Source organism: Dermacentor andersoni, chromosome 8 (assembly GCF_023375885.2).
Source record: "Dermacentor andersoni chromosome 8, qqDerAnde1_hic_scaffold, whole genome shotgun sequence".
Lineage (NCBI taxonomy): Eukaryota > Metazoa > Arthropoda > Arachnida > Ixodida > Ixodidae > Dermacentor > Dermacentor andersoni.
In genome coordinates, this window is record NC_092821.1 from 118,615,139 (window position 1) to 118,628,790 (window position 13,652).

At 43.8% G+C, this 13,652-nt stretch overlaps 1 long non-coding RNA gene across 1 annotated transcript; it reads right to left on the minus strand.

Annotated features, from left to right (window-relative positions):
* Nucleotides 1-1,223: 1,223 nt before the first annotated feature.
* Nucleotides 1,224-13,146, minus strand: LOC129384228 (uncharacterized). Its single transcript, XR_008611974.1, has 2 exons — nucleotides 12,685-13,146; nucleotides 1,224-1,338 (listed from the first exon to the last, which is right to left on the minus strand). It is a non-coding gene; the product is annotated as an uncharacterized lncRNA (long non-coding RNA).
* Between the last annotated feature and the right edge of the window lie 506 nt (nucleotides 13,147-13,652).

The window sequence follows — 13,652 nt, forward strand, 5'->3', positions numbered from 1 at the left end:
GCTAGGGTACACTTTCGTTAGGTTCTGTGACAACGTTTACCAGGTAATGCAAACGGGTGCATTGCGGTGGAGCTGCTTACACAGCCACCGATTCGGGCGGCTCAGTCGTCTTTAGGACAACCGTTTGGCTACCTTTGCTTCCAATCACCTTATACATGGTAGCCACCTTTCTTGAAGTTTTTCGCAGTTCCGCGTTCGCGCAATTGAAATACGGACTGCTCACGCTAGCTGCAACTATTTTACCTTGCTTGTTCATAGGAGTTCCGTCATGTGAGCTGTGCTTCTCTGGGTTCAATAGAGGCCCAACCCAGGTCCCTCTGCAGTGCCTCATTTGTGCGTTCGCCTTGTTTACCTAATGTCAGTTATCCTGAATCACTTTGGTAACCCTTCATCCAGGTAGACAGAAGTTGATTTTAAGCTAAGAGCAGCGTTCCCATAGGTAAGTTCTCGCACCTATAATACTTGCCACATTCATCGGTGCCATTCAACTTCATTGGACTCTAGGCTGTGGCAATAGAGCGACATAGGCAGAAGAACTGAAATTAATGCACAGAGCACTGACTCTCAATAAAGTTACTGTCTAATCTCTCTATTTTGGGCTGTAAGCATAGTCATGTGCTACCAGAGAGCCCAACGTTTTATTCTTTTGGTGTATAGTTTTCATTAAAGCGTGGTTATGGTTCCACTCCCTACAAGTAGCTTTTGCTGAACGTTTTAGGGTGTCTTCATTTACGCGTGTGCCGTGAATACATTTTGTAGTCGCGTTGCAACTTTCAGTTCTAGGCACATGCTACGTAACGCCAAGATACGTAAGTAAAACTGCTCTTCTATTTGCATCTTTTCAAGTTAATTATGCCATTATTAACACACTAAGCGCCTCTTGGTAACAACTGTTATTCCTAGTTTGCTAACTTTGCTCAGCATATCCGTCCACGTCTGTTCTTTACCAGCCAGAGCGTTTCTCTCTCGTCTAGAAGACTGATGTGTGAAGGTGAGATGGAATCCAGGCTGGAGGTATTAAATTCCTCCGGATAAGAAAGGTGAACGATCGTACGACGCCACCGCCTGCACAAAATACTTATATGTGTGTACATTTTAGACAGCGATCGAGTTATATTCTGGATATGCGTTGCCCACCCTTTGAGAAATAGGGTACAAGCACTGAACCAGTGGCGTAGTAAATGCAAAAATTATGGAACCTATAACGATATGAACGACACGACAATGTTTGATATCGTCTTTGTTTGGCACTTCAACTTTGTTGCACAGCACTCCATAGTAAATCTCATGAAGAACTTCCGTGGCCTCATCCCCACATACCGCCTCCAGACTTTGAGGCTGCAAAAAAAAAAAAGCAAACAAGCTGTGTGTCAGCATTCTGTTAAATGTTTTCGTAGTGAGAAAAAAACACCCTCAGAACAATGAGCAATCTAAAGCACATTTAGTTATTGGGCAAAATATATAGCAATTTTATCGGCCATTTAGCGAGGTCGGATGAACAAATTTTCAAACAAAAACATTAAGAATATTGAGAAAACTTTCTCAAGATGGTGAATACGAAAATATAAGACAGAACAAATTCAATGACGAAGAACAATAATTAAATCTAATAACAAGGCACGCCTCGTATGGGACGGAGGTTTGAAGCAAACAATATGCTTGAATATGTAAAAATGAAAGAAGTCGAAAAGCCGTCCTTCTCAACTTCACCTGCTTTTGCTTCAAGTTTGCAACATTCGCTCTCTCTTTTCCGTGTGTTTCTCATTCACACCCAGAAATTATAGCGGAGTGTGCACGTGCACATATTTCCCACAATGCTTTATGGTGCTCTCGCCTATTGAGCACGTCACTATCATTGTCACAACAACCTAGTAGCTGAAAGTGTCTGTGGTGAACGGCACTCTGGATTGCTTGCTGCTCATAGGCGGTTACGCTGTCATGATCAACACCTGTGACTTCTACGCGCTGTAGGAATCGGGCTAAGCAAATTTTCTTGTTAATAAGGGGCGAGAACTATGTTAATAATGGGAGAGCATTATTGGTTCATTGTGCAACCCCGCCTTCTTCAGAAACTCGGAGCAGAAAAACGGCACACAATGCCATTCCTCAATCTAAAAAAAAAAAAAAAAAAAAATACGTGCGCAGCTTGCGCTTGTGCAAGGCTGGAGTGAACAGCGGAGCTTGTGATCACCTGACTTCTACGTGGCTTGGCTAAGTTGTTTGTAGGTGTAGCGCGGTTATGCTAGGTCTTGCTAAGTTGTTGGTAGGCTTGGTTAAATCATTTCTAGGTTTTGCGAAATTATGGTAGGCTTGGCTAAGTTGTTTCTAGGTTTTGCGAGCTTATCCTAGGTTTTGTTAAGTCGTCCCGGAGGGCTTGACGCTTGAAGATTTGAGCAGTCGCAGGCCCGCATTTCTTTCTCGGCGACATCGAGCGTTCAGGTGCTGACTTTCGCGTTACCTGGACTGAAACTCGTGATCCTCGACTCGGCGTCGCCTCTATTAGAGGTCGCACTCTTTTCCGCCGCAGCTTCGGCGCGGTGTTCCGGATCAGCTCGGCAGCGGCTCATCGCTTCTCCCTTGGCAGTACGGCGCTCTACCTGGGAAGCCGCTTCTTCTTGGGGTGTCCGGACTTCGGTCTTTCCATGGTAGCAGCACGTGGGCACAGAGTAGAAGTGACGAGAGTTGTGTCGCCGTGGCGGCTATTCTGAGCTTTTACACGGCTGTGACGTCATGACTCCGCTCTACGCACGTGGCGTGCGTGGATGTTACATGGCGCGATGCTCTCGCAGGTGGTTGCTAGGCAGTGTGAAGCGCAGCACAGCTGGGCTGAGTTTTCTGGTAACGCTTCACAGCGGAACTAAAAGCTTAAACAGCTCCGCTGTTAAAAAAGTTGTCACGGAGAAGTTTTGATTCTCTGCTCTACCACCATTGCTACCCCTCCGTAGATGAGAGCGCTAACCAGTGCGCTACCGCTTACTTGTACCACAGTTACATTAGGCTACAGTGAAGAATATCTGCGATCCTGTGCACGTGGTGGGGCTCTTTCTGCCAGGCTTGATAGAAGAACGAGCGGCTACGGAGTAACTGCGGGGCTAGCCCGACGAGCTGCAGCCGCGCCCGCTGTGTCTTTTTAGTTGGTGGGGACGCCCACACAACGTCGCCGAAGCCCATAGACGGCGGCGACGACGACAATGAACAATATACAACGAGCTTGAGGTACCCGTCGGACGACGATTACGACATCCCCGTTTTATGAAGTGGAGTTCAATAACGAAATGTAGTTTCCACACCATGGTGCTAATTGTTAAAGCGGTGTCATTGTGTTGAAAAGTTGTCTCACCGAAAAGTAACAGTACACGCAATGTGCATTCCCCAAATAATGCTCAGCTGAGAGATCGCACTAATAATTACTTTTTTTGTTCGGTTTGATCATGCATAATGAGTCTGCGCTAATCATAGTGGATTGGGCGTTTTCGCGGTTTTCGTGACGTCGCGTGAGAAACAGGCGAAGTGGGGATGGTCCGAAAATTTTTTCACCAATCACGAAGGACTCATTGCAGAATTATAATAGAAAAGTTTGCAATAGCTTTACATTATAGCGCTTCAGTCTTGTGCCTGCTCTTATCGCCTGTTATGCCAAACCTCCTTCGTCCTTATATCCCTGGAATTCCCCCTTATATATTCCAAGTTTTCCTTAAAAATGCCTAGCTTTATCTATTTGTGTTTTCACGAGACAACAGTCGGTTTTGATATCGCGCTTAGTAATTACGTTGCTAACCGCGAGAAACAAAGAGAAAAGCTGCAAAACTCTATCCAGGTACTGATAAGTGGACTTCAAGTCTACTCATGCTCCAAAAGCTACTGCTCGCCTATTTGGAGTGACATGGTACATGGCTAACTTTGTTGACTGTAGAGGACATGCGTTGATAGTTTGCAGTCAACTTTTCTTGTCAAGGTCACTAAAAAGATCTGGTAAATGCCCTCGCCACTTACAAGATCTGCTGGAGCAAGATCAATGACAAAATTCCACTCCAATATTTTCAATTCGTCTTGACCTTCTAATTAGCCGATGTGGATCGCCACTAATACCCAAAATATTTCTAGAGAAACACTTTTACCGGTATTGAACACAAAAATCTTAGAACTTTCCTGTGCCACTACTTCTGTTCTAACCTGCTGACAGCATACTTCGTTCGCTTTTTAAGAGCTGTTAAATCCTAAAACTGATGTCTGGGGGAGAGGGACCAAGTGGCACTGCAGCTACCGTCCAGGCTAGTTCATTCAGCTGTTCTTTCGTGCCATTCGCTTATATTGGTAATCATCATCGATGGTTCCTGTATAATTGTTTTCTTCACGCGGGACAATATGAAATATGTAGTAAACCCTAAACAAAACGTAGGCAGTGCATAATAAGTGGTCAACTCGGACCAGCATCTACTTGGAGTTGGCGCTGGCTTGGCCTGCGAATGAATGCCCGCTATGGCCACTGTAACGGCAATGTTGGCAAGGCCTTACGAGGGTAAATAAAATTGAACTTTTAATGCAGAAGCGTTCTTTAGCGTGCACCCCATCCCTTTCACGCAAAACTGTAATGCCATATATCTGCATAAATATGCATGATTAGCAAATTTAAGACATTTAATCCTTGTGATGGTGCAAATGTAGATGATTGGAAGGTTTTAAGCGATAAGTAGTGAGCTAAAGCGAAAAAATAAAAAGACCCACACAGATACACAGCACTCCTTAGAAAATTCATGGGGAAGCTTATATAGTAGGAATGGGCCAACTGGAAATGGGGTGTGGGTCGACTTGCAAATAAGAGACGGGGATGGGTTGCCTTGCAAGTGGGCCAACATCAAATTTGAGGGTGGGCCACTTTGAAATGTCGAGTGGTACAACAGTACTTAGGGGTGGGCAAACTGAAATTATAGGGTGGGCCAACTTGATATTTGCAAGTGGCCTAACGTTTGTTTGCAAGCTGAGATCACAATATGGCCGGTTTGTTGCCTTTGGTTGTTGCGATCTCAGAAGCTGTAATATTTCAATCGGAAACATTGTGCAGCAGCACTAAAGTCAGCGACATAAATCATCGACGCACTCGGAGACATCTAATAGTTTCGCATTTGCAGATCATAAGTGCTTAGATGCCCTTGCAGCCTTTTTCTTGGGGGGGGGGGGGGGGGACGCTTTTCTTGCTTAGAAATATTGTGCATGTAGGCATCGCACGGCGTAAAGCAGCACTTTTTCACAGGAAACCGCCTCTTTTAAAGTAGACGATGATGGAACAACCAAGACGGCGTGAAGACCACTGGAAGGTGCCAGCGCGACGAGGGTGGTGGAATTCGATGATGACATGACACAAATTGCATGAAGATACAGGAGTTCCGGCGACAACTTGATGACAACGTAATGACCACAATGGACAGACGACGGCTGAATGATAATATTGCAGCAACTACATTGTCATGAAGACAATATGACGACCATGGCATGACGACAACGTGATGTAGGCCGTGAAATGGCATCGATAGTAAGACGACTATTATTTGATGATGGGATGGCAGAGCTGGAATGACGATGACGGCAAGAAAACAATGGGATGAGATTGGGTAAAACTTTCAATTCTGTGACGTCGACGGCACGACGGCAATGCTGGGACGAGCTGGAATACATTGGGTCTTGCGATGAAGATGCATGTCGACCATGACCTGTTGACGGTGTCATGAGTGCAATTAGATTACTAAACTACGAAGTTGGAATGACGATGACTCAATGCCTATGGCGGAATGGCTACAATGGCTTTACGACTCTACGTAGAAGGCATGACAGCAATAGGATGGCGAAAGTGGAATGTTTCCTGACAAAATTTACTTTAAAGGGATTTATTTATTTATTTATTTATTTGTGATACCCTCAAGGTACATAATTGTACATTGCAGAGGGGAGGGGCGAGAATACATTCGAAGAGTAAAAAATGCAGGATTAGTTCAAGGAATTTCCAACGAACAAAAGCAATATGACAAAAGTTGTAATACATTCATAACAAATATCAGAGGCTTACATAACATGAAAATACACAAAGAATACACTTTAGCAAGCAGACAATGTTAACGAATAAGTACATAATTATGCCATTTGCTACCATACATTATTTTATGTTGATTAGTGCATTCTTAAAACGAGTGGGGTCACTGATGCTTACTAATGATGTAGGTAGATTATTCCAGTCGACTGAAGTCCTAGGAAGGAATGATTGTGAGCACGCGACGGTGTTATGACGGGGTACGTTAACTTTATGTAAGTGGTCACGACGAGCCGAATAATAAGGCGCAGGTTGGATCCAAAGAGGGCGAAGAGATGCGTTGTGGTAGTAGATTTTATGAAAAAGGGAAATGCGTGATTCTTTTCTGCGAAGAGATAATAATGGAATTTGAAGGGTTCTCTTCATTAATGTAACACTAGCAGTGCGATGGTAGTTAGCTAAGATGAAACGAACCGAGCGATTTTGCACCGATTCAATTTCGTTAATTAATGTGATCTGATGAGGATCCCAAACGGATGAGGCATATTCTAATTGGGGGCGGACGTATGTCGTGTACAAAAGCCGTTTTAATGAAACTGGCGCAAGCGAAAAATTTCTCTTCAAATATCCTAAGGAGCGGTTAGCTTTAGATATTACATACTGTACATGCTGCTTCCAAGAAAGATCGCTAGTTATATGAATGCCAAGATAACGGTAGCATGTAACGGATTGAAGGGGGCAGTCATTAAGGGCATAGGTAGGGCAAGTTGTGTTAGAACGAGAAATCCGCATAGATTTGCATTTATTAATGTTGAGTTCCATGCACCAAGTGAGGCACCAGTTAGATATGTTATTTAAATCGGATTGAAGGGTAGCTATATCAGATGCATTAGTCACTTTTCGATATATAACGCAGTCGTCAGCGAATAAACAAATTTGTGAGGAAATGTTATCAGGTAAATCGTTAATATATATTAAAAATAAAAGAGGGCCAAGAACAGACCCTTGTGGAACACCGGATTCAACTGGAGCCGCGTGAGATGTGGAGTCATTAGTTACAACAAATTGGGAACGAGAAGAAAGGAACGATTGGATCCAGCTGAGTACTCCCGGGTCAATGTTGAGTGCGCTTAGTTTGTGTAGTAGCAGTACATGTTTCACCTTGTCAAAAGCTTTAGAAAAATCCAAAAATATGCAATCAGTCAAAAAGCCGCTATCAAGATATACATGTAAGTCATTAGTGAAAGTTACCAGCTGAGTCTCACAGGAAAAAAATTTGCGAAAGCCATGTTGACTGTTAGAGAAAAAATTATTTTCTTCAAGAAAGTTGATGAGGTTAGAAAATATGATATGCTCCATAATTTTGCATGGTACTGAGGTAATCGATATGGGCCTGTAGTTAAAAGGATCTTGAGTTTCGCCAGATTTGTGGATAGGAATAATCTTTGCTGTTTTCCAGTCATGAGGCAAGGATGAGGACAGGTACGATTGTGAAAAAATGATCTCTAAGATGATAGAGGAATACTCACTCGTATTTTTTAGAAATTTCGTCGTGATTTCATCTATTCCACAAGAAGACGTAAGTTTAAGAGTGTCTATTATTTTTTTTATGCCGGTAGAGTTAAAAATTACAGGATCCATAGGAAAAAAATTGCAGCATGGTAGCCTAGGAAGGTCGTTATCATGTGCTGAAGGAGTGAAAGCTTTTATAAATACATTATTTAAAATCGTAGCGCAGTGCTGCCGAGGTATAGGCTCACCGGAAGACGTGCTAAGTGATATGATTTTCGATGCACTAGGCCTTACTACATTCCAGAAGCTTCTTGGATTATTGATGAGCATGTTCGGAAGGGTATTATTGAAAAAAGAAAATTTTCTGTTCTTTATCGCAGATGAGTAGGCCGAGGCAGCTTTTTTGTATGCAAACCATTTAGCCTGGCTTTCCGTCCGCTTAGCGGTGCGAAAAAGACGTTTTTTTCTGTTAGATAGGCGTTTCAAAGATTTAGTATACCATGAAGCATTGTTATTCGAAAAAACGCGCCTCTTCGGAATAAACTTGTTAACAAGATCGTGAATTTTTTCTTTGAATATATTCCAGTTAGTATCCAGTGAGCGCTCAGCAACTTTAGGCAGGTAATTATCAAGGAAAAGAGCAAGTTCGTTGTTGATAGCCGTGAGGTTGCCGTTTTTATAATCACGAATGGTTTTAATACTGTTTTGGGACGGTAGGATTGCCAAGCTAATGAAAAAATGCAAGACGTCGTGATCACTCAAGCCGGGTGAGTGTGTAACCTTAGATATGATATCTGTTGATGATGTTAAAACAAGATCTAAAATAGATGATGTGGTGTTCGTTACACGTGTAGGGGAAGTAACTACCTGAACCAGGTTGAAATCAGCACATATCTCTACAAAACGCTTTGATTCTGCGGAAGTTGTATTTAGTAAAGGACACGTGCTTGACCAGGAAATATTCGGGAAGTTAAAATCGCCCATAAGTAATATTGGCGTTCCGGGGAAGCGAACACTAATCTGGCACAAGCAATCGTACATGCTATCGCAAAAAGTAGGGGCTGATGATGGTGGTCGGTAACAAACACCGATCACAACTTTTTTGAAATTTACAGAAATGCAGCACCATACACATTCAATGTTACATGTTATGGCTACAGGGAAACAGTCAAAGCATTCATTAACAGCAATTAAGACACCACCGCCTAGTGTGTTAGCGCGATCAGTACGGTAAATATTATACTTTTTATTACAATAGAATAACTCAGAGTTTGTTACTTTACTCGTCAACCACGTTTCGGTTAATGCAATTATGTCTGCATCACAATCATTTATTAGGCTACAGAGATCATCTTTTTTAGGTAAGAAGCTACGAATATTAGTAAAAAGAACCGGTAGTCTTGATATTATAGGATCGAGGTCCCTACCCCTCGCGTTATCCTATGGGCGCGCCGTTAGAACATTGCGGCCTGATCTTAAGGATAGAACAGACGCCGTGGCATCATCTGAGGTGCTACTTAACGGCTTCAATTCACAGACCTTTTGCTCAGTGGCGTCGTATACATAGCATTTTTTACCAATTAGTAGCTTGTTATATCTTAATTTAAATGGTACATTCTGACTTTTTCCGTATTCTATAAGAGCTTTTCTGGCGTAACGTGTAGCGGGACTGAAATCTTCACTAACAGAGATACTCATTTCTTTTAGCATGGGGCGGTTCGATAATATTTCTTCCTTCGTTTTATAGGCAGCAAAATTTACTATCAACGGACGAGACTTCCCTGGAGTGAATCTACCAATACGATGTGCGCGCGATATGCTGTCACTAGTTATTCTGAGGCTTAGAGTGTTTGTTAGAATGTCCAGTATCTTTTCCTCCGATTGAACAGCGGATTCGGTGGCGATGTCCGTTAAACCATAAAAAAGTAGATTATTTCTACGAGAGCGGTCTTCCGCGTCATCCAGTCGAGAGCGTAGGAATGCAGCGTCCTTTGCTACATTCCCCACCGCTTCACGCACGTCACCGAGTTCATGCTGCCATTTTTCAAGACTACCGGTCTGATTTTCTACCGTCGCAAGTCTTTCTTTAATTTCTGATATCGCTTCCGCCACCGTTTCTTGATGCGTTTTTAACTCTGTAATAGTGTCCAGCATTGCTTTTTGGTTATCCTCCATTCTTTTAGACCTTTGATTCAAATCGCGTAAGGTTTTCAGAACTTCGGATAATGTATCTGATGGTTGTTCTCTCGGAGGACCAGGATTACTCTCAACGTCACCGCACAAAAGCAATAACAAAGAACAAAAAGGACCAAGCACTGCTTCTGGGCATGGAAGCACGATTATAAATGGGTCGTCGGATTTTAGTCTTGATATGGAAAGGCAACTGACCTGTGGAATGAACAAAAAGATGCGTGAGGCCATCATTCCTGTCGTGCGTCCATGCCCACTGAAGATTTCGTTCGGAGCGCTGGCTTTAAGCTGACTCGCTATCGGCGCAGCCGAAGACGCTGAAGATGCGCAGTGCACATCTTCAGACGGTATGAGGGTTACTGTGTGACAACGCGATGACAACAATGGAGTGATGATTACTAAGTAGCGATGACAATGCGGCGACAATGGCTCTGGTGGTCGTAAACTTTATTGAAAAGGGGAAGGGGAAAGGGGGAGGTGGCTGAGGGATGGGGCTCAAGTAAGGACCTGGGCCTGCTTGGCCTTCTCCGTCCAGTCCACCAGTTCAAGCTGTCGGTCGACGTTCCCGGAACTGAGCCAGGCTGCCCAGTCAGTTTCGCTGCTGACGGGGGGATGAGAAAACGGGAGCGAGGTGAATTCCCACATTATGTGTGTGAGTGTCACTGTTGGTGAATAGAGCCTACATAGGTCGCTTTCCTTGCCCCCTCTGATTTTGTTAATGTCCTTTGGGTGTGGGTATGTGCTTGTGTGGAGTCGCCTAAACGCGACCGCTTGCGTTTTATCGAGTTGCTTGGCTAGTGGTGGGAGCGCGCGACGGGATGACTGATTTCAGAACACAGTGATTGTGAGAGAGTGAAGACCGCAGAGGGACGAGGATGACGCTACAACGAAGGCATGATAACAATGGTTTAAGTGGAATGCAATGACGACGACAGGAGGAGGGCGCTGACATGAAAATGAAAGTGCTTTGAGTATTAGCTCTCATCCTCGCATATGTTTATTACCTGCCGCCGTGGACTGCGTCCATTAGAGCCTTACATCCGCTCTTTGTGTTATATCGGTACCAGGTAGTCGTGCAACACTTTGAACAGCAGCCAGCAGAAGTAATAACTATACGACGATGGTGGCCCGATGACGACGGCATGACGATACAGGTAGGAAAACGCTAGAATGAAGACGCCTGAAGGTCTACGACGACATGACAATGACTGCATTACGGCAGTGGAATGACGAAGCTAGAGTGAAGATGACGCACTGACGATTGAATGATGGCGTCAACGTCAAGTTAAAGGCATAATGACAATGCAAGGACGACAGTGGAATTAATAAGAATGACCGACATAGATAGAACGACTATGACAATATGTCAATGCAGAAGGGAGAAAAAGTACGGGTAGACAAATGAAAGTACCATGATATATATGAGCCATCCACACAGCCGGGATATGCCAGCAGTAGCAAAACCAGGATGTTTGGTGGAAGAGGCAAAAAAATATTACCCTCAACGAAGCTATGGGCAAAGCAACATCGTTGATCGGTACTGAAGCGCTGTCGAAACAACTCAGATTGTCCCCGCGACTACCAGGGGTGTCCGGATGTGCGGCGTCCGAAAGCTGTCCGTTCTCTATTGCAAAATATAGTGTTACTGCGACCACGTATATAATGCGATACCTGAATATTGGGCCAGTGTCGCATTCAATACAGGAGCTCTGGATTGGCTTCGCGTACTGCAACACACCTGGTACGGATTTTTAAGCAGCTTCAAAGCGAAAAAAAGCGATCTTGGCCTATCGTCATTAACTTTTTTAAAGAAAAGTGCGGGGGAGCATTGTGGTGCACCAAAAATATATTAATAGCAAGGAAACAAATTTGCAAGACCAGGAACAAGGACTGCAAGTCAACCCAGAACCATACCATAACAAAACAATTTTTTCATTTTGAATGTATTTATTCCATAAATAAAAAGGTACGTGCATACGCTATACTGGGTGTGCCAACTATCGTGCACCAAGATTTAATGATATGCGCATGCCACGTGGCTAGACAAAACAAGGGTAATGTTGTTTGCCGTCGCTTGGAGATACACATTTTTCGCGTTCCGTCTGATCACACAATTAGTCTCATTATTTGAAGAATACTGTAATAATCTAACTATGCGAAAAGTGTCAATGAGAATATTGCATAACAACGCGGAAAACTCCCGGTGCAGCTTTCTGCTGCTCGATACGTGCTACAAAAAAGTGTTTTTTTAAGAGCGTAAACGAAGCACGCGAATAGACGCAAAGTGTCCCGAGCCGCCTGTTGCACGGCAATATTGCGCGCAACTGGCATGTCATGCAGGCACGCACGGTACTGACAGCGTCGTGTTACTTCGTGCACGAAGAGTGCAAGCACCCCCGCTGCTCTCTCGTGCTTTGTTACCAAACACACATTGCCATGTAAAGGTGTCACTACAAAGTCCTCACGTGGCGCGAATGTGACTGTATACTTAGTCAAGAATGTCGGAATACACAGGACGCGGGTTCGATTGTGCCCAGCATCTGATAAATTTTAATGTTTGGTGGTTTTCATTGAATACTGCCACCTACCCAGTGACACATACGCAGTGAAGCAAATTGTCGTGAAAGTGGTTCAGTAATCAGTGCCTCATGCCCACCGATACAAGTTGGTATCGAAGAGATTCACTGACGAGCGGCAGATACACAGTGACTCTGTTTCGTGGGATGGAATTTCATTGAAGTGTGGCACAAAGCCAGTGCCGCACATCCTGTCGCTCAAGTTTGCCTGACGGTTTGGTTTCAAGCCTATTTCCACAGCGCAGAAGCTGGATGTACTACGTCTTACATCATGGACTAAGCAGAAACACCAAGTAGCCCAGAAAACGGCAAGAGACAAGGATGGCTAGTCTACTGAAATTGTGTAAGGTATCGTAAAAATGCTAATCGGTTTAAAATACTTACGCGTATATGGCCGGCAAGTAGTCGGACGAGTAGTCGGACGAGTAGTCGGACGAGTAGTGTAACGCGTTACTTGTTTCTGCCACTGGTTTGAAGGATAAAAACCTCGCCAGTCATAACCTGCATGAGCACATGTGGGACCCCCCAGCTGCAATGGGGACAAAAGAGAAAACATGGCTAGTGCGACGAAAAAAAACCGATTGCAAACCATCTTCACCGTCTCCAGCAAGAGAAGCTTGGCAGCTACAACTTGGATTCGCAGATATTTATGCTCAATTTGGGACAATGAGCCTCTAAAAATGAACGTTCTTTAGGATTGGGTTGCTGTTATTGTCTTTCTTAGGTAAGCTGCTATGGGCAGGCTTGCAGATAAATAATTTTGTCATACTTCGAACAATGCGTTTTGTTTTAAGAACAACTCACCATGAGATTTTGAAGTAGCTGCATCTTAAGGACATGAGGATATCTGCGAGTGTAACAATGCCCTTCTGAGTCACAATACTAGAGCTGGCCGCAGCAATAAAAACATGAGTCTGTTTTATAGCTTGCAGCAGCCCTTATATATAGCCCTTAAAACATAAACGGCCAAGGCTTATACCCTTCTGATCTAACAAAAAATGGAAACCGAGCGTCCATTTTATTTATTTTCGCACCCTTTGTTCGATACCCTTGCTCGTGCAATAAAGCCCGTGTTCCATGTCCGTGCATTGGGGGCACCTTAGAGATCCCCTGGTGGTCCAAATTGATCATGAGTCCCCCACACCGGCGTGCCTCGTAATCAAATCGTGACTTTGGCACGTTAAACACAAGAATTCAATTGAATTCAATATCTTTGATCGCTTTTTGTCACAGAAACTCGTCTTACAAAACACCTCCATACTTTGTAGTTTCATTGTGCTTGTTTCCAAGTGCTGCTTTGTATTAAATTGGTAAGCATTTATATCCCTACCCAACGAGAAACCTCGTCCGTC